Genomic DNA, 20,164 nt, shown 5'->3' with positions numbered 1-20,164 from the left:
TGATATAATGAATTGATGTGATATAATGAATTGAATTGATATAATGAATTGATGTGATATAATGAATTGATGTGATATAATGAACTGATGTGATATAATGAATTGATGTGATATAATGAATTGATGTGATATAATGAACTGATGTGATATAATGAATTGATGTGATATAATGAATTGAATTGATATAATGAATTGATGTGATATAATGAACTGATGTGATATAATGAACTGATGTGATATAATGAATTGATGTGATATAATGAATTGATGTGATATAATGAACTGATGTGATATAATGAATTGATGTGATATAATGAATTGAATTGATATAATGAATTGATGTGATATAATGAATTGATGTGATATAATGAATTGAATTGATATAATGAATTGATGTGATATAATGAACTGATGTGATATAATGAATTGATGTGATATAATGAATTGAATTGATGTGATATAATGAATTGACATGTGATATAATGAATTGATGTGATATAATGAATTGACATGTGATATAATGAATTGACATGTGATATAATGAATTGATGTGATATAATGAATTGACATGTGATATAATGAATTGACATGTGATATAATGAATTGATGTGATATAATGAATTGACATGTGATATAATGCAGCGTTGTTCATGTTGCAGTCGTTACAGAACTAAATCAACTCCTCCTCTCTTATTATCTCCACTATTGTAATGCAGGTCGTTAGAAGTAGTTGGAGACTCACTGTCTTCTGTCTCTGGTGTCCAGTTTGACTCCTGTGTTACAGATCAGGGGAACAAGCTTCATTTATATGCATCTGTATGTTTCAGTCATTGGACAAATAAATTCTGATTCTATTGTTTTCATAAAGCAGGCTGCTCCGTCCACCAGAGAGACAGAGGACCAGTGAGACATCATGCATAAAGTCACTGAGAGGTTGGATGTCAGACTTAGTGGGGAAAGAACTGCAGCCACAGGACTGTCCTACTGAACACTGAACACCTTCCAGCGAGGGGGCGGAGCTTCAGCTCCTTCAGGACACGCCCCCCAGTCTCAGAGCAGAGAAGACTGATGATTTTCTCACTATTTCAAAATTTCAAAGCCTAATTTAACAAACTTGTCGGTGTTTTTTTTTTTTCATTAATATTTGGATGGGTAGTTAACAACCCATACTTCTGTGGTGTGATGAACTTAAAACTAATTTTCATTTCTACTTTACAGCATCTTTAAGACTGAGTATGACTTTGAAGACTGAGAGTCTTCACAGACGTTCACAAATGCTTCATTCAAAAGAGCAAATCTTTTTGGGATCAAACTGAACTGAAATGATGTTCTTTTCTTATCCCAGTTGATCTTTCAATCAGTTATGAGTGAAAGTGCAGGAAAACAGTGGCTGAGGGAGCTAGTGGCTAGTAGCCACGAGTTAGCACAAGATCTTTCATGGACTAATCAATGGCTTTATTCCTCACGTGGTTACACTTACAAGGCCACATGAACTAAACTGTACACGCCTAAAAGTTCCCCGATGTGAGAACAGACTTCCTCGATAAAGACAAAATGAAAACGTTTGGCGGGCCGGTTTGAGGAGTGTAACGACTCATGGTTACTCCAGCTAGTCCGACTGCCTCCAACCTTTTCACCGAGAGAGATCGCTGCATCTTCAGTGATGACTTCAAAGTCATTAAAAACAACCTTTTTCATCTCATTCAGCAAGGAAACATTAAAAAACATCGGGACTTATAGGGCTGGCGTTACGGTGCTGCAGGTCGTACCACCGAATCAATGACTTTCTCTTTGATAACGGACATCAGTATTTCATTTCTGAGGTCTGACAAGTGAGCAGCTGTACCAGAAAAGCAGGCGGGTGTTTTTTGTTCACCCTCGTACATAGCGAGACCAACAGACACAAACAGGCCCTCACACCGAGCCAGAGGAGGAAACTTTGACTTCACCTGGTTAAGTGCCATCATGGAATAATCACAGCCTACACTGTGTTTCTGCTGTGATCATACAGTACAAATGTCACCACAGAAGCTTTGGCTGTATATTTCAGCTGGGAACATGTGAAACATTAGGCGTCGGGTCTATTTCATAAATGAGGCACCGCACTAATGAAGGTGAGCGGACGGTGACGCTGCGCTCATCTGGTCATATGGACGGCGAAATGAATTGACGCCACAGCAGTTCTGCAGTAATGCAGCAGGTTTAATCAAACCAAAACGCTGTTGTTTAATCAAATTCTCAGTAAATTGTAAATCATAAAATACAAAATAAGTTAATATAGTCATTCGGAGTGTTTTTCTGTCTGTAAAGTGGAACACAAGTCATTGAATTGACTATTTCACTAAGAAATGATCCTGTTCATGTTGTGGTAGAATTGAAATGTCCGACTGTTTCTTTCCATTTAAATGCGATGGCAGCGAAGCATCAATCAGCACCATAAAGGTTAAAGACTGGAATACGCTGCTTCGTTCTGTTTCTCTTAATGTTTGAATGTCAGACGTAATACTTTACGATAAAACCCACGTTTGTTGGACGATGCTCTGAAATGAAGCTCTGATGGCCATTTTTCTTGTCGTATCTTCCTGTATGGATTATTAAAGCCCAGCGCTGAGCGTCATATCTGACCTGTCCATCTGATTCCCTTTAGCTGAGGTCAAATTGTGATTAAAGTAACTTCAATTCATCAGCCACTTATCAGAAATGTCCTTTTAGAGATGCACGGCTGTGATTTCTCCCAAAAAAATCCCCAAAAGCCGGTGACCTCTGGCAGCTCCGTCTCACGCTGTAATTTTAAAATCTCACCCTGTTCGGCATATTGATTTATTTCCCACCGAGCATAAGGCCATCAATTCGCTGCATATGACATTAGTGCTCGTTCAAGGCTGTCCGGGGAGAAATTATCACGCCTGATGATGTCTATGAGTTAAACCCACAGAACAGATGCACGCCTGACGGCCAAGTCAGAGCACAATGAAACACTTCGAACTGCTGAAGGTACCGAGAGCAGTTCTGGGAAGACTCTATGATCCAAAATGATCAGGTAAATGTGGGTTTTAATCACGTTTTCCAAGCTGTGCTGATGATCCTTATACATGACTTACAAATATCTGTCGTCTTGCGGAAAAGAAATCCCCTCATTATTTTGGGAGATTAAATTCAGATCTTATAAAGTTTACAGTGAATGTAAAATACTTTTAAAAGCAGAATAAAGTGTTGAAATGGGACGAGCCAAATGTGCTGTTCACAAAACACATTAAAATCCTAAATTTCCAAGTGTGTATGTTATACCATTAGTTGTTTTTTTAGTTACTCTTCACCGTTCAGATGATCATAAAAACAACATTAGCATATAATAATACTACTTAACCGCAGTGGGAATCATTTCAATGGGCAAAACAACCCATTTCCAGTCCGGAGCCGAGCCGCGTCCAGACGGATGTTAACAATGAGACCGGGCCGCGCTAACGGACCAATCACAGGCCTAATAGCAGAGCCGGGAGACTGATGGTGTTTGTGTGACTCATTATAGCGACGCTGACAGTAAAAGCCGCCATAGCAACAAAAATCTCAGCGCCATGACTCCTGGTGACTCGCAGTAAACTAAATCTGTGAAAAGTCACAAACAACAGACGAAACACTCTCCGTGTATAAATTAACATTTAACTCAGAAAAGGTCAGTTTTGCCTTTTTAAGCCTTTTCACTCTCCGTAGTAAAGAGAAAACGTCCGTTCAGACATGTGATTTTAACTTCTTTTAGGAACCGTGTTAGATATTTCTTCTGATTCTCTCCTGACATTATGTACACGTGCACATGACACAGCGAACACACTGTAAACCTGTCAGGTACTAGCAGCACAAAGGAAACATCACCGCAGCACGCTGCTTATCTCCTGTTCGAACCAAAATGGAGGAAAATATGATCAATGTTGTTGTAAACAGGAGTACAAATCCCCGCTGCTCCGGCCGTCACGCGCAGACTTCTGAGGCTTCGCAGTCGTTTCCATTCCACAGTCGGCATTTGCATTTGTTTGATTTCCAGCAGCAGTCTGCGACGCCTCTTTGTGCAACAATACCGACACAAATAAATTAAGATCCGTCCTTCCTGGTAGAGATTATTTATCTCCCTACTCGAGCTGTCTGAACTTCGAAAACAGCTTCAAGTTATTCATTGCTATTTCCATATTCGTCGCCCGCCGCCTCCGCAGCGAGGACGACGGCCGGCGGAGAACGTTGCTGTAAAACACCGGCTTCATACGGCGGCTAATAAAGAATTTGTCGAGCCTACTTTGGTGTGCAGATGCCAGATGAATCATTGTAATGTAATGCATGCCTATAGCTAGAACCCCTCTACTAATCCCTCTGCAGAAAATCAATTTTTCACATTGGCTTCAGCTGCCCTCAGGAAGACAAATCACAAAACTAGTCAGAGCGGAGATCAGAATCAAACAGACTGGAATCAGACGGAGGAGAGCGTAACGCCTCGCGTACGATCAGCGCCGCCGCTGCCAGGACCACAATCTGCCATTTCTTTCTCATCAGCCTCTCAAAAAGACAAACATTATGTAATTAGGATGATTAAGATGAGCAGAGACTAAAGGCCAACAGTGTTACCATAGCTGGAGATAATAAAAGGATTAGGGGTGATTCACTTAGAGAAGCTAATGGGCTTTTAAAATAGAAAACAGGAATTCATTAGCTGATGTGACTGACAGCTGAAAATCACTGAATTTAACCGCAGAGAAAAGATCAGTAATGAAGAAATTCATCTAACAGGTGCGCTGGTCCGGGAGCGAAGGCCGCTCACGGTGTCGTACAGTCGGGGCAAGAAAAAGAGCCGCTTTAGGAAAAGAGAGAGCAGATCTGCAGCGAGCAGATGAGCACTGACCCAGTCTGACCCACTTCTCCCTGATTTATGGTTTATGGTCCCTCAGCAGACACAGCTTTGTTCTGGGAGGTCATAAATCTGCCGCACCTCAGAGCCGATCAGCTGACCCCTCCAATCCTGGCAGGCCCGGCCCAGCTCTCTCAACACAAAGCAGGAATCGGCCGAGCCACGAGCGCGGGCAGTTAATCACCGCCAGCAGACAATAGAGTGAAATAGAGCCAAGCGGGCCGGAAGGCGATTCATCGCTGGAGCGCTCAGACGGCCGGCCGGCCGGTTTACCTGCTCGCTAACCTGCCGCTCCGAACGCCACGAGAGCTTCTGGAAAAAGTGAAATGAAGTTTTCACTGTTTGAAATTAGCCAACAGGGACGAAGTAAAAACACACATGACACAGTGACACAGTTCTGGAAGCGAAACTGCAGCCACGTACAAACGGCTGAACGCCGGACTAATTATAGGACACCTTAATGAGGGGAGCTTCTGAGAAGTTGGATCTTCAAACGGAATCATTTCACACAGCAGGTTCACCTCCGTACGTCTGGCAGGAGCTACTCGGTTTGGATGACACACGCCGACATCTCCACACCGTCAGCGGCAGGAAGAAAGAAACATAAAGGAGGACGCAGTCATTTTAATTTGAAAGGGAGGAGAGACGCAGCCTGGAAATAAAGAAGTATGGAGCCGCATGCAGAGGACGAACGGAGCACTCACCTGCCTAAAGCGTGCAAACACATCAGCTGCGTCCTTTCTAGGCGCGTCCACGGGGACGGAGCTCTGCTGACGCTCGCCGCCCGTCTCAATGATCTCCATGACTCATGCGGGAGAAGATAATTGGCTCTCAGAAAAGTGGGATAAACACTCATCGTAATGGCAGCGAGGAGCCTGGCAGGGAGGGTTTCTTTATTTGTTTTTTTTGTCAGCTCTCTCCCACGCATGGATGTTCTTCCTCCCTCCTCTTCCTCCTCTTACTAACACCCCCTCCCCCTCCATCCCCAACTCCCACCACACCTTCCCCTCCATCCCCCGAAGCACAACTCTCCTGGCCGCGGTGCCACTAACAGCTCCTCCAAACCCTGCTCTCTCATTGGCTCCTTCCACCTCTACTCTCCTCCGCTTTCCTGTTTTAAAGGAACAATGAATTCACCCCCTCTCCCCCCCTCCCACCCCCTCCACCACCACCACCACCACAAAAAAAAGTGCACCGTGATGAGAAGTGTTGACCAAAACTAATTACAGTTTAGGGTCGGAGCAGCGGGACCCTAAATCATGAGCTCGGTTTAAATCTGACGGCAGATGTTTGTACCTGAAGAGACAGAGCAGGATTAGAGTGCTGTGTGTGTGTGTGTGTGTGTGTGTGTGTGTGTGTGTGTGTGTGTGTGTGTGTGTGTGTGTGTGTGTGTGTGTGTGTGTGTGTGTGTGTGTGTGTGTGTGTGTGTGTGTGTGTGTGTGTGTGTGTGTGTGTGTGTGTGTGTGTGTGTGTGTGTGTGTGTGTGTGTGTGTGTGTGTGTGTGTGTGTGTGTGTGTGTGTGTGTGTGTGTGTGTGTGTGTGTTTGGGCGTGCGTGTGTGTGTGTGTGTGTGTGTGTGTGTGTGTGTGTGTGTGTGTGTGTGTGTGTGTGTGTGTGTGTTTGGGCGTGCGTGTGTGTGTGTGTGTGTGTGTGTGTGTGTGTGTGTGTGTGTGTGTGTGTGTGTGTGTGTGTGTGTGTGTGTGTGTGTGTGTGTGGGCGTGCGTGTGTGTGTGTGTGTGTGTGTGTGTGTGTGTGTGTGTGTGTGTGTGTGTGTGTGTGTGTGTGTGTGCGTGCGTGTGTGTGTGTGTTTGGGCGTGCGTGTGTGTGTGTGTGTGTGTGTGTGTGTGTGTGTGTGTGTGTGTGTGTGTGTGTGTGTGTGTGTGTGTGTGTGTGTGTGTGTGTGTGTGTGTGTGTGTGTGTGTGTGAGGATCTGTGAATAGAGGTTGGCCCAAAATAGCAGGATATTAAGTTATTTCTGCCGTTTATCGATCTCTTTTGACAGCAGATGGAATGTGACAACATCAGCGGGTCTCTGGTGCATCTGTAACCGGCACAAACAGGCGCGGTGGTGTTTCTTTCTGTTCTTCATTTAAAACACAAGTAAACTAGATAACAGAGCAGAGACTTGGACAAAGGCTGTTGTGTAGAGATAATGTACCACCAGGAAAATACTTCCAAAGCTTGATATTTCCCAGTTAAACAATCTTCCAAACATTAGTTGCGCTTTTATATTATTTATAATTATTTCCTGCAGGAATTAAAATGTTAACCAGCTGATATTATGAAGCTGCTTTTGTGTCCTGGAGCTGTGACAGTTTCAAACCGACTGGGTCGTCAGCAAACGTTTCTAATTTTGGTTAAGACTGTAATCTTTGGGGCCATCAGGTTTTACAATGAGCTGCAGCTGAAAATGAGTCGGACACTCGGATATTATTTTAATCCAGCACTGACTTGAGGAGGAAAAGACCACTTCTTTAATCTTTAAACATTCACACTGAAAAGAAAGAAAAGCCTGAAGTATTTAGTTCACTGGACTTTTACAGTGGAAGCAGAGTTCAGGACAGTGATTGATTAAGCATGTTCCCTTTTTGATGTATCGACACACTTTTATTACAGCTAGGAACCACTGTTGCCGTGGTATCGGTCTCCTAAAACAGTTTACAGGCTTTGTGCTAGTTTGTCAAACTTGATTCTGAATTTTGAAGAGCTAAATTGTTTTAAATTGATTACTGTTGGATGAGTATTGACAGTGAAAATGAGAATGAACAAAAAGTAATAAAACAAAGTCATAGTGCTTCAAATTTAACATCTTCCCATCATTATTTCCTCAAAGACATAAAAACATATTCCCCTTTATGTTTTATCTAACACCATCCATTCACCAACATGTCCTGGAAATATATCACTACAGCTACAAGAGTCTTCATAGAAAACATTGGTGAAGACTGGAAGTCAACATTTTATGTATTTCTGTGTTTGTTATTACATTTGATTTTATTACATTTCATTTCGCTGACGCTTTTATCCAAAGCGACTTACAACATTCCGATGGTTCACCATCGGGAGCAATTTTAGGGTTCAGTGTCTTGCTCAAGGAAACTTAGGCATGTGGACAGGAGGAGCTGGGATTAAACCATCAACCTTCCGATTAGTGTTCAACCCACTCGACCAACTGAGCTACAGCCTCCCTTTGTTTGTCACTTCTTATAAACACAATATATTATGTTAGAAATGCTTCTGTATTTTCAGATGTTTTGTGACGGAGCTCCCAGCATGCTGTGAACTCTCCCGTCTCAGCACCTGTGCTGCCTGATAAATTAGTGACGACAAAAAGCAGCTTCAGTCGCAGGTGCGTCAACGCTGCCGTTTGAACTTTCTTCCCACGGCGCCTCGTACAAACGCTGACTCGTGGCGTTTGTGCACTTTTGTCAATCTGAGTTTTCAGTGAGTTTCATGCGGACTGTAAAGGAGTAAATCATCATTCAGCCTTTTAGTGGGAATCCTGGCGTCTCCATCAGACTAACAATTGGAAGCAATTATTCATAAAGGTTTCATTGTGTAATGGAATCTGTTCGAGTTTGATGACGCTGCTCTACATTTAACACCTGCAATTTGATTATTAATATTGAAATAAAAAAATAAACCCTTTATTGATAATCTCAAGTCTGCTGTGGTAAAATCTAAATTTTGAAGACAAAGCTACAATAAAAGTTTAAATCTTGACTATTGACTATAACAGATGCTCGAGGAAATAAAACTCCTTCATGAAATATTAATTTATTAATCGAGGAAGCCGGCAGCCTTCAGGTCTACATCTGTAACGTCAACCTCAGCACACATACTCTTCCTGATCAAAGCTGTTCCGTGCCTTCATCAACAGCTGGTGTGAAGTCTTTAAAAAAAAAAAAAGAGTGTCAATATGACACGATTATGCAACACATTGAACCAGCCCTCCACCCCGTTCTCCAAACAAACACAGCCTGCCTTTGGTCTTTATTTCACTGTCATTGATACATATTTCATAAAGGAATTCACAGTCTGCCTTTGATTCCTTGGCACTTTGGTGCTGCTGTCGAGTAATCCATTAACTCCCATTATCATCTCTACAGGTTTATTATAGATAACAACATGACTCTTACAGCTCTAATATACTCCATATATTAACTCGGCCCTCCTCCAATAAATATTTTTAATAGGTATAATAAAACACGCAGGAGTATTCATTTAGTCCATAAAATGTCAAAAAAAACCCGGAGAGAATCCAAATGTATAGCAATGAAAACCAGAAATACATGGAAATTGTTCGCTTTTTTGACATTTGGACAACCAAGAGGGCCTACAAATAGAGGGGATATAAAAAACACAACCACATGGAATTATTGATTAATAAAAACATAAAATGGATATAAAAACTAAGTAGCCTCTGGCATCAAAAGCTACTGTCTCCCCTGGCGGTAATAACTCCTTGTAGACGTTTCCTATAATTATCTTTGACGTCGACTCGCTGACATTTTTGACCACTTTAATGCAAAATTCCTTCAGTTGCATGTTTGATGGATTTCTTGCATGTAACAGTATCTTATCTTCAATGCATCTTTGATACGATGCAGAATTCATGGTTGAACCAAAAACTGAAGCAACACCAAACCATGACACTACCACCTCCATGCCTCAGTCGGTCTGATGTTCTCCTGAAAAACGTATTTTTGTTCTGCACTAAACACGTCTACTGTTGCTGCGTTTCTTGCCTCGTCTGCATCGATGACATTATCTCAGAAGGTCATAAAGCATTGCGTAAGTTTCATACTAAACGTCTACGTGCCACAAAAGCACAAAAAGGCGTATGCAAAAAAAATTGGATTTATAAAAAACGTGCACACACACACCTTTATAAATCACAATTCACCTGGAAATGTGCGTACATAGTGCTACCTCACATCCTGAATTCAACACGCCCACATTCAACCATAAAGGGTCAATGAAACGAATGGTGCATTTGAAATTAGCCTTAATGAGAGGAAAACCTGGAAATGGAGTTTTTCTGACGAAGAGACAGAGGTGCTTATGAGTGAAGCATATTGTTTGGTGTGTGTAAATGAGGAGGCGGGGCTCTGTGTGTTGCTGGCCTTGCTGTGTGCATACAGTTAGTGTCTGTTAGAAAGCTGAGTACTCGTGGTTCAGTAAACAGCTTTCGATTACACTATTAATCAAACTTAACACTAAAGCCTCAGAGTCCCACACTGCTCAGTCAGCAGAGGTCCAGTAAATCCAATCTAGCAAAGTATTTAGTCCAAAAATCATTAATATATCCAGAATACACGGCATCCACACTGTGAGTTCATAAATCTCCACAGATTGTCCGGTAAACACTCCACACTCTGATCTAACATGGCCGACACCGTTTGATTGACACCTCACTGAACCAATAGGAACTTCTAATTGCTGTCCCCACCCTACAGAAGCCAACCGGAATTTGTGTGGAGCGAAAGTGCCCGCCTCTCTCCTCTCAGCCAATCACAAGCTATGTCAACAATGATTGACACTTTGTACAGCCAATGAGATTCTAAACACGGGGCTCTGCGGCTTCAAGAATTTTATCATTAAACCAATGCCAGATGGACCTTTTCTAAAGTTTATAGTGCTCGTATGTGTTACTGTAAATAGTTTGATCCGTTCATTTTTATATAAACAAAAATTTCCCCTTGGGGATTAATAAAGTAACTACCTACCTACCTACCTACCTACCTAAATGACTTTTCCCCATTCTACCTGTTATGTCTCCATTATCTTTGGAAACACCTGGACATACCCTCAGAAAGAAGCATGTGGAAAACATTATTTTTGTCATCAACTTTGAATCTGGACTCGGTCAGACTTCATACTGTCGTCCCGTTGTGTTGTCCAACTAACACCTCACAGATTCAGATATCTACAGGCACCTTTTTGAAGAAAAGAAAATCAGGCAAAAATATTTAAAAAAAACTTCTCTTCAGTGTGTTCAAACTTGTATAACTCGGTGCCAGTAACACCGACAGCGACTCTGACTGTTGGGGATAAAACTTCAGTGTTTCCTTTCAAAGAGACCAAACTCATACTTGTAGTACAAATGGTTCAAGAAGAGCTTTTAGTTTATGTTGGGTTTACATTTTATGCAAATTGACAGTGATGCTGCTCTTCCCCAACCAATGAGCCGTGTTGCGTCATCGAACTACAAAGCAGTGCATGTTATTGATTAGTTCATGCATTCCACACAAAAAGAATAAACCTTAAGACCAGTCGTTGGTCTTTGTGGGTCTGAACTGGGCAGTAAACTTTGGGACTACACTAATGGACGAGAGGTCCCATTATGTTATATGAGCAGCGAAGGGAGAGCTGCTGAGGTGAAAGAGCTACAGGGAGTAAAGTAAGACAGCAGCAGCTCACTGCAGCGACTGGAAGGTCATTCCACTTCAAAACAAAAGGAGACTGAATGCTACGATAAGTCTTCTTATTTAAACTGTTTCAAAGCGCGCTTACAGAAAATCATGATTCATGTGGTAACTGTGATCCATTTAACTAATAGTAAAAAATACATTTCAATTTGAGTGCATTTTAAATACATTTCCTTAGCTTGTGCACTTCTATGTGAGGTACTTGGACTTCTTTACATTTGTATTTCATGCTTCTTTTTGGGGAGCAACTAACAATTGTTTTCTGTCGATTCATCAATAAAGATAACTGAAATATTGCATACTGTAGTATACCAGATATTTTCATTTAAAAAAATGACAGGTGCACATTTAGATGGTTACAGATACAAAATCAGTATTTATAGTTATGACCAGGAAACAGAAAGCTTATTAGTGTCACTATTTTAAAAGAAGAAAGAAAAGGTTTAAAAGGTTTCACTTTTACTCGAAATATAAACAAACCACAGACTGAATATAAAAGTGTTCGTAGCTTCAGGTCTGTAAAATGGTTCCGATCCAGAAGTGTCTTCAGCTGCAATACCACTGAGTGCCACTAGAGGTCGGCTCCAAAAAGCCTCCGGCTCCATAGACTCCCATTCAACTTCTCTCATCAAATCCAAAGTGAATAAAATGTGTCCATCAGTTATCTCGGTGTTGTTAGCTAAAGTCACTCCTTCTTCTTAGTTTTCTGGAGGTCCATCTGAAAATAATCCCTCATTCATTAGAAAAGAAGATTCAAGAAGACCTGTTTTTGGGGGCGTGTCTGTTTGATTGACAGGTTTGTTGTGCCACTGGCTCCTCCCCCAGCTCGTCCAAATATGGTCACTTCCTGCTCCAAACCCCTCCGAACTAGCAAGATGGTGACGGACAGAATCTGAACTGGAGGATTCATAACGTTCACAAACCAACGATGACATCACTGATGGATGATGACATCACTGATGGTTGACACTTGTGACACACTTATTTTCTTCTATATCCTGTTGGGTCTGAAACCCCATCCCATCATTACTTATATAACTTGTATATATATATATATATATATATATATATAAAATGTACACACACGTTTGAGCTTTTCCACACAGCAGAGTCCTGTTTAGTTTTTTTGCTCTCCATTTTCTGCCGTGTCAGATTGCCTCTTTATTCAGATACCAAAAGCTGAAGGTTCTTTTGTAAATTTTCAGCCGAAGTGAAATCTCTTTAGAATAAATATTGCATTCTGAAGTTGAAATGTGCATCACCGCACTGGTGTTATTTATTCATGTGTCTGAATGATCCTCTAAAGGTCTTTAAAAAAATGAGACTTTTATCCTCATGGAGGGACGGCAGCTTTACACGGCGACTACAGATTTAATAGAGGTGACACCAGCAGCCAAGCTAAAACCACTCTGAATAATAAATTGGCAAAACCATAAGCCAAACTCATAATGACAAACTTCTTCACTCCACTGGCAGGATGTTGGGGTGTTGGACTTGGCTTGAACTGCTCGGTATTGGATTCATGTTTGGATGTTTCTGAATGTGACAGCTGGAAACTAAATCTGAGAATCACACGTGTGAAACGCTACGAGAGAGTTGAAGCTCCCCATTTTCTTCAATATGGATCCAAACTTCAAATATAATGTACGTGCACAACGTTAATGTGATTTTCTCAGTGTGATGGAGGTCCAACCCCCCGTTTAACGAAGCAGAAGAGACTTTTCAGCAACTCCTCCTGGTTACTGTCGAGACTATTATTCTAAAATATCGATCCATTATTAACGCTGTGCGCTTCGATGTGTGCTACGAAAACTCAAAACATCAGTTCAATCAGCGTCCCAACCTGATCCCAGGTCAGATACAAGTGTTAGTAACCTGAAAAATAAATTCATCTGAGCAGCTCTGCTACAGTTTGAAATATGCCAAAATGATGGTATAACTTGTTTTGAGAATTTTGCTTTTTAATACAAAACGTTCGCATTAATAAAATAAACATCCACTGATGTTCAGTATCAAGCACCCACACAATTTATTTTTCCAAATATACTTCAAAAAGTTGGCAAAAGTTTGACTGAATTAAAAACCACCTCAAAGAATATTAAAAAAAAAAAAAAAAAAAAAAAAAAAAACGGTGCTACTTTCTCATCTTTGTACCAAAATGATGTTGATGTTTGATTAGAATTCAGTTCATCCATGGAAGCAAAAAAACACACAAACAGTACTAATAAACTGGTACAGCAGAAATCTAAAAATAAAAAATGAAGCAGCTATTACACAACATTAACTGTAACAGGAGCAGATGACATGCTGAACAAGACAAACTGATGACTAGTTTTGCAGTATATTCCAGGTATATGGTGCAATTTGTGATTTATCAATGTTAAGTTTATATTAGTAATTTTGTATTAGATATTCAAAGCAACAAAAGATAATAATTCAAAACTAAAGTATTTAGTATAAAACTGATGTTTTAAAACACTTAAATGCATCTGCAGGTATATCTAATAAGATTGTAATACTCTTTTATCCCTGCTAGATTTGATCCTACCTTCAAAAACACGATACAGAAAGTCTGACAGTTTCTTACATAACCAACTTTTCCATCTGCAGTCGTTCAGTCAGATCTCTGCCGAGCATTCGCACCGAACAACGACGTCAGCGGTGCTCGTCTGCCATTAGAGGTGGACCGTTACGTTCCTTAATGCAGCTCATATTGTACAAATGAAACTCAGGTGAAACTGGATAGAAAATGTACCGAGAGTATAAAGTCTGAAAATGATTAATGAATAATTTCCCTGCTGCAGTTAAGAACAAGTTACCACGCTAACTTCAACAACAGCTGCTGGCATTCAAGGTGAACTCAATTAAAACACACTGGAAGCCGACTCGGACTCATTCTGCTTCGCTCGAGTAGAAGAGAAAACGTATGTTGAGCATATGGGGCTGAACATTAACCCCCCCTCTCTTAATAAACATGATATTCAGGCTTTGCATCAGCAGGCTCACTGAACCAGCTAAGCACTTGACAGCAACCTCAATGCATCTCCGAGTGTATGAATACAGTCTGGATCCCTGCCTGGAGTGTTTCATCTCCTTCCTCTGCTCATCTTGGCATCGCCGCTGATCGTGCTGTAAGTCCGGTCCGTTCTTTCACTCAGTCAGGAAGTCGGTCGGTAACGAGGTCGTTAGTCTGAACAGACCTGAGATCGGATCTCGGCCTTCGCTCTCCGACGCACACATCCTTCGTGCTCAATAGATTCTGAGGCGTCGGTGACCCGCCACCTCAGAAAATCAACATGGAGGGAAGAGCGCGGTCAAGAGGCAGACCAACAATTATTTGTGGCATTTGTCTAACCTTTCACGGTTAAATCAAGTGAGCGACTGCCCGGACTACCTGAGTGGATTCTGTGGCACTCATCAGTGTCTGCGGCAGCTCAAAGTTCACTGCATCTGCAAATGTCTTTTTAAAAAAATACAAAATGATTGAGAAATCCTTCCAGCTTTTTCAGTGAGACACCTGCTGATTCTAGAAAGCTCTTTTAAAACAAGCTGAAACAGAGAACGAGTGACGCAACATTTTGGGGAAAATAAATAAGAGGTTTGGATGAATTAGGAGTGTGGATGTCTTCCTCAGACGGACGTTCCCACCTCGTCTCCGTGTTAACGGTGGCACGGCAGCAGAAATAAGCCTGCATGTAATTCCATTCAGGAAGTATGAAGGATTAGAGCTTCTTTTTTTTTTTAAGGTTTACGTTCTGCCTGAGCACGCAGCCTCTCTCCATCCTTTAAAAGAAAAATGGCTTTATTTAAATCACTCGTACAGTGTGAGTGAATCTCAAAGTATGACTCATTCTATTCAAGAGTCTGCTGTTTTTTTTTTAGCTGGGAAATAAAAAGCATGCTGGCCCCTTTGTCGTCCTCACACAGATCTGCCTGGTTCCACCAGACACACAGCAGCCCAACGGACAGCAAAGAGTGCGGCTGGATGGAGAGGATGTCCATGTCACTGACTGTTTCCTATTTCATTATTCATTATTCATGATTTTAATGTACAAAAAGCCAACAACTCCTCGTTGTTTTGATGATCCAGAACAAGGCGGAGGCTAAAAACGATGTCAAATAAATAAAGTCATACATGAAAAGAAAGAAGTGGCAGGAAAACAGGCGGCCAAGACATTTCTAAAATGATTTTCTATGAGCGACGTGACGTTTGATGGTGTGATGATGTGTGGGAGGCTCGTCTTTGTCTTGTTTTTGTCACTGCTCAAAATAAAGCTGAAATAAAAACAATGCTTCACAGAATATTCAATTCACAGCTTTCATCAGAGGAACTCATCACTGGTTTTATAAAAACAGTCCAAATAAAGTGCTGATGAACTAACGTGAATAAAGACGGTTTGTTCTGTTTAATGGCTGTATCTGGATACGGAGGGACAGACTGCTCATGGCCTGAACTTCTCAGCTCTCCTCCGGGTGACTGAGCTTTTTGTTTCACACACTGTTTAACCAGCGGGTGACACACACGATATTGTACATTGCATAATCAGAAATGCATCTTTCACAACTTTCTTTCAGGCGAACAGTGAGGACGAGAGGCGGTCGGAGCAGCGTCTCCTTCAGGACCTCAGCGCTCACTTTCTTTTTTTAGCGAAGTGTCCTACGAACGGTTTTCTGTCGTGAGGAGATCAGACGTGTTTCTGTCTCATTCAAGGCCTCCAAAAAAAGAACGTGTCAAACTGAAACTGTGACGAACACAACAGGGAGTTTCATCCCGACTCATGTAACGTGTCTTCGATCTGTCAGTGAAAATGAATTAATTTCCAAACGGCGGTTTCTCAGAGCGCTGCGGTAACAAGCTTCCTTCCAGGGGGACGCTCGGCCCTCGCTGACCCCCGACGAGCCGCCGGCCTCCCGCCAGAGGAAGACCGAGCTGCTGCTCTTGTAATGAGCTGCTGTTTTACTCGCGGCCTTTCGGATGAGCCACGGAGCTGTCACTCGCACCGCAGGACGCGAGCGGCTCCGGCACATGATGCAATTCTTCGGCGACTTTAAGGACAATGTGTGCCGTTGGTGATGCCGAACTGTCGGTGACGTGTTTTTTTTCTTCATACTGTGGATGTCACGGTTTGAAGAGGAGCTGCTCACGTTTCAAACTCAACACTCTGCTTGTGTTTTTCTGCTGCTCTCTTCTCTGACACTCAGAGAACCGATGTCACTCAGTAACTTGAGACGGCCCCGAAGGGCAGTTCGGTTATTTTTGTGGGATACGTGCTGTTTTGGTGCAGCTAATGAATATTTTATTACGTAAGCTACTGAGAGCTCCTTCGATTTAACTACTGTTCATTAAGTCGATGAAATGTCAGAAAGTAGAGGACACGCATAATGAGATGGTACAAGATGTCTTTCAACAAATAGATTTTTTTGATCCAAACAATAACCCAAAACCAAAACAATGTGCAACAATAATTTCTAATACAAAAACAGCAAATAGAAGTCGAATATTTGTTTTTAAATGAATGTAAACAGTGTATTGATCTTCTGTTAGATTTCGCTCATTCATTCATAATCCCAGCACTAATTAACTCGATATTAAATGTTTATTGTTGAGAATATGATGCTATAACAAAGCTCAGAGTTGAAACTGTGATCACACAGAGCTTGTTAAAGACCTGGGTTCTTCTTCTGTGGTGCTACCTGGTCGCTGGGTTGGACAGAAATTGAACGCACGTGCTCTGACTGCGACTTATTGCATGCGTGATGCCATCAGACACGCACGGCGCGGCTGTAACGTGCAGAAAGTTGTGACTGGGTTGTCCATCGAGGTGACACGCTGCGCACAGCTTCAGGAGAAGCAGAACACGCGCGCGCGCCGGCACAGTTATCAGCCGAACCACGTGGCCTTTACCTGAGTCCTTCAGCAAGCATCACCTCAACTCAGCCCAGCCAACATCCCGCAAACACGACATCTGGACTCACCTCCACGTCCGCGGGCTCTGCGGGGTCCAGCTGCGGCTGTCAGCGGGGGGGTAAGGGGGTAGAAACCACCTCTTTATCTTTGTTTCTCTCTCTGATGGGGGGTCGATGCGGACAGCGGCTCCGACGCGCTTCGTGGTTGCGAACAACAGCCCGGGAAGGCGGCGGGCACCGTCCGAGATGTCTGCCGCTGCCGACCGGTTACCTCCTCCTCCTCCTCCTCCTCCCGGTTCGGTTCGGTTCGGTTCGGTTCGGTTCGGTTCGGTTCGGTTCGGTTCGCTCGCTGCTTTCAGCGCTCACACCAGACAAACTTTAAGGATTTCACGGGGCGTTTCTCGCTGTGAAACATCGCTGTGACATCCCTGCGGTACCGTGAGTCGTGGCGCCAAGCTCCGCTCTGCTCTCCTCTGCTCCTCCTCTGCTCCTCCCGGCAGCAGGCGGGCAGGAGGGCGGTGCGACTCGAGCTCGTGCGCTCCAACGGTGCATGCGTGGCACGAGCGGTCCTGGATTCACCTGTCATCACAAGACAGAGTGCATCTTCTTCAGGATGCAGCTGAAGATGAGACACGCTCAGGGGCTGCAACCCTCCAGCTCAGGGGCGCGGAGAAGATTTGAAAGGATCCAACAGGGGCGCACGTTCATCCACGGCCCCCCTGGGAGGAGATTAACAAATAAAAGCAATTAGTTTAGAAAAGATGCTTCAGGGCGCTCCGGGTTTGAGAGGCAACCCCTGACAGAGTTAAAGAAAGGCTCCCCAAACTTTTATGTCAAAAAATCAATTGAGACCAAATCGAGGTCTGCCGGACTTAATGGAGGTTTCATCCCAGGGACCCTTTCAAAGGCTTTTGTTGCCTTTCTATTCTGTCGAAGGGCCAATAACAGCCGGAGGGAAAGGGAACCCACCTTCATTTTGACAGGGACCTCTTCGAAACCTCTTCAGGACCCGGAGCCCAGATTAGGCAGCGCCGCACCAAATTTAATTCTGTCTTTACTTCTGTTCTGAAAAACAGTTTTATCTCAGTCAGACCACCTGTTAGCAGTAAAAACAAGACATCAGTAAAGGTAGTAAAGATGAGGCAAAACCACCGCTGCAAAGTAATTATGTACATTCTTGTGTTTTATGCTACTTTATAATCCTCAGAGGTGAATATTGGACATAAATAACTGTCGCAAATAAAAACTTTACATACAATTTTTTTAAGCAGTGTTATAAAATATGATGTATTGTTATAGTTTCAGTAACCAAACATCATATACATTGAATAAAACCAATACCACCGTGTACTGTTCAACATTTAAATGCTGCCTAATTATTAATAGATTTGAACTATATTGCATATACTGAAAAAAGTCCATTCTGTTGTATGTGTCTTGGCAAGCACAAAAAAAAATCATGACAAGAAGTAGTCGGTGTTAACAGACCTCTCACACCATGGCAGTGTATTAATTACAGAAAGTCACCAAAAAAATGTGATATGCTCCCGTTAAACCCAGTAATTGATTTTTAATTAGAGCTTTGAAACTCTGCAAATCACATAAACCCAAATTCAATTAAAACTAGACCAAAGGCAACATGTCAAATGTTGAAACTGAGACATTTTATTGCTTTATGAAAAATATCTGCTCATTTTTTATTTAAAACCAGCAACACATTTCAAAGGAGTTGAGACAGGAGCAACAAAAGACTGGAAAAGTTGAATATAATACAATGAAAAAATCACCTGGTGAAACATGTCACAACTAATTAGGTTAATTGGCAACAGAGAGTCTCTCAGCAGTGAAGATGGGGAGAGGTTCACCACTCTGTGAAAGACTGGGTGGGAAAATAGTTCAACAATCCAACATTGGATGGTGGTGATCTTCAGGCCCTCAGGCAGCACTGCATTAAAAACACACTATTCTGGAGTGGAAATCACTGCATGGGCTCAGGAACACTTGTGAAAACCATCGTCTGTGAACACAGTTCATCGCTGCGTCCACAAATGCAGGTTAAAACTCTCCAAAGAAGAAACCAGATAGAAACATGATCCAGAAACACCGCCGCCTTCTCTGGACCGAGATCATTGAAGGTGGACTGAGGTGAAGTGGACAACTGTCCTGAGGTCTGATGGATCACAATCTGAGATTCTGTTTGGAAATCATGGACGCTGCATCAAGACTGCCCCTGAAACAACTTTTTTGAGACGTGTTGCTGGCATCAAATTTTAAAAAAGCACTTCTTTTTTAATATAACAAAATAATTTCTCTGATTCAACATTCGATATGTTGTCTTTGGTATATTTTCAATTAAATATGGGTTTATGTGATTTGCAAATCATTGCATTCTGTTTTATTATTCACATTTTACACTGCGTCCCAACTTTTTTGGAAACAGGGTTTGTAGAAAATTCCCAGTGTCCAATGTGTGTAACCACAGAATGAATCCTCCATAAAATGTGACTTTGATATGGTGAGCATGAATCAGTAAAGAAAACCGCAGCATGAAAAACATCAGTCTGTTTCTAATCACACGTTTCCATGGTGGGCCTATTAAGTCAAGCTTATTGGAAGATTTCAGGGAAAATGACATTGCACCAGTGAGCGCAGTCACTCAGAGGGAACACTGGATACTGGCTCAGGCTCCAGCTGAGGTCATATTTGGGCTAAGCTGTTTTTATGCATATTCATATCCTAATCACAAATACCCCAGCATACATAATTAAGCTGAATACTTTGGATAATGTTGTGCAAAGAGAATTTAGTGTGACCACAAAATAACATTAAACAGGATATCCTGGGAGATGTGAGACACATAATCGTGATGGGAGCTTATGCCAGATGGGAAATGGTGTTTTCATGCCCCAAATGGAAACCTTGAGCCTCCTGAATAA

General features: G+C 42.2%; 1 protein-coding gene across 3 annotated transcripts in view; it reads right to left on the bottom strand.

The window, feature by feature from the left end:
- The window catches only part of mgat4c (mgat4 family member C), a 112,678-nt gene extending 94,854 nt beyond the window's left edge, over window positions 1-17,824 (bottom strand). For all 3 annotated transcript variants that reach the window (XM_069718631.1, XM_069718632.1, XM_069718634.1), the window contains exon 1: window positions 17,298-17,824. The gene's annotated coding sequence lies outside the window, so the exon portion shown is untranslated. The remainder of the gene's footprint in view (window positions 1-17,297) is intronic.
- Window positions 17,825-20,164: the final 2,340 nt, after the last annotated feature.

The sequence above is a fragment of the Brachyistius frenatus genome, unplaced genomic scaffold (genome assembly GCF_029030835.1).
Source record: "Brachyistius frenatus isolate BFR_SWC_R1_liver_20210118 unplaced genomic scaffold, ASM2903083v1 Contig_195, whole genome shotgun sequence".
In the NCBI taxonomy this organism is placed as follows: Eukaryota; Metazoa; Chordata; class Actinopteri; family Embiotocidae; genus Brachyistius; species Brachyistius frenatus.
This window is presented reverse-complemented; position numbering and strand designations above follow the sequence as displayed.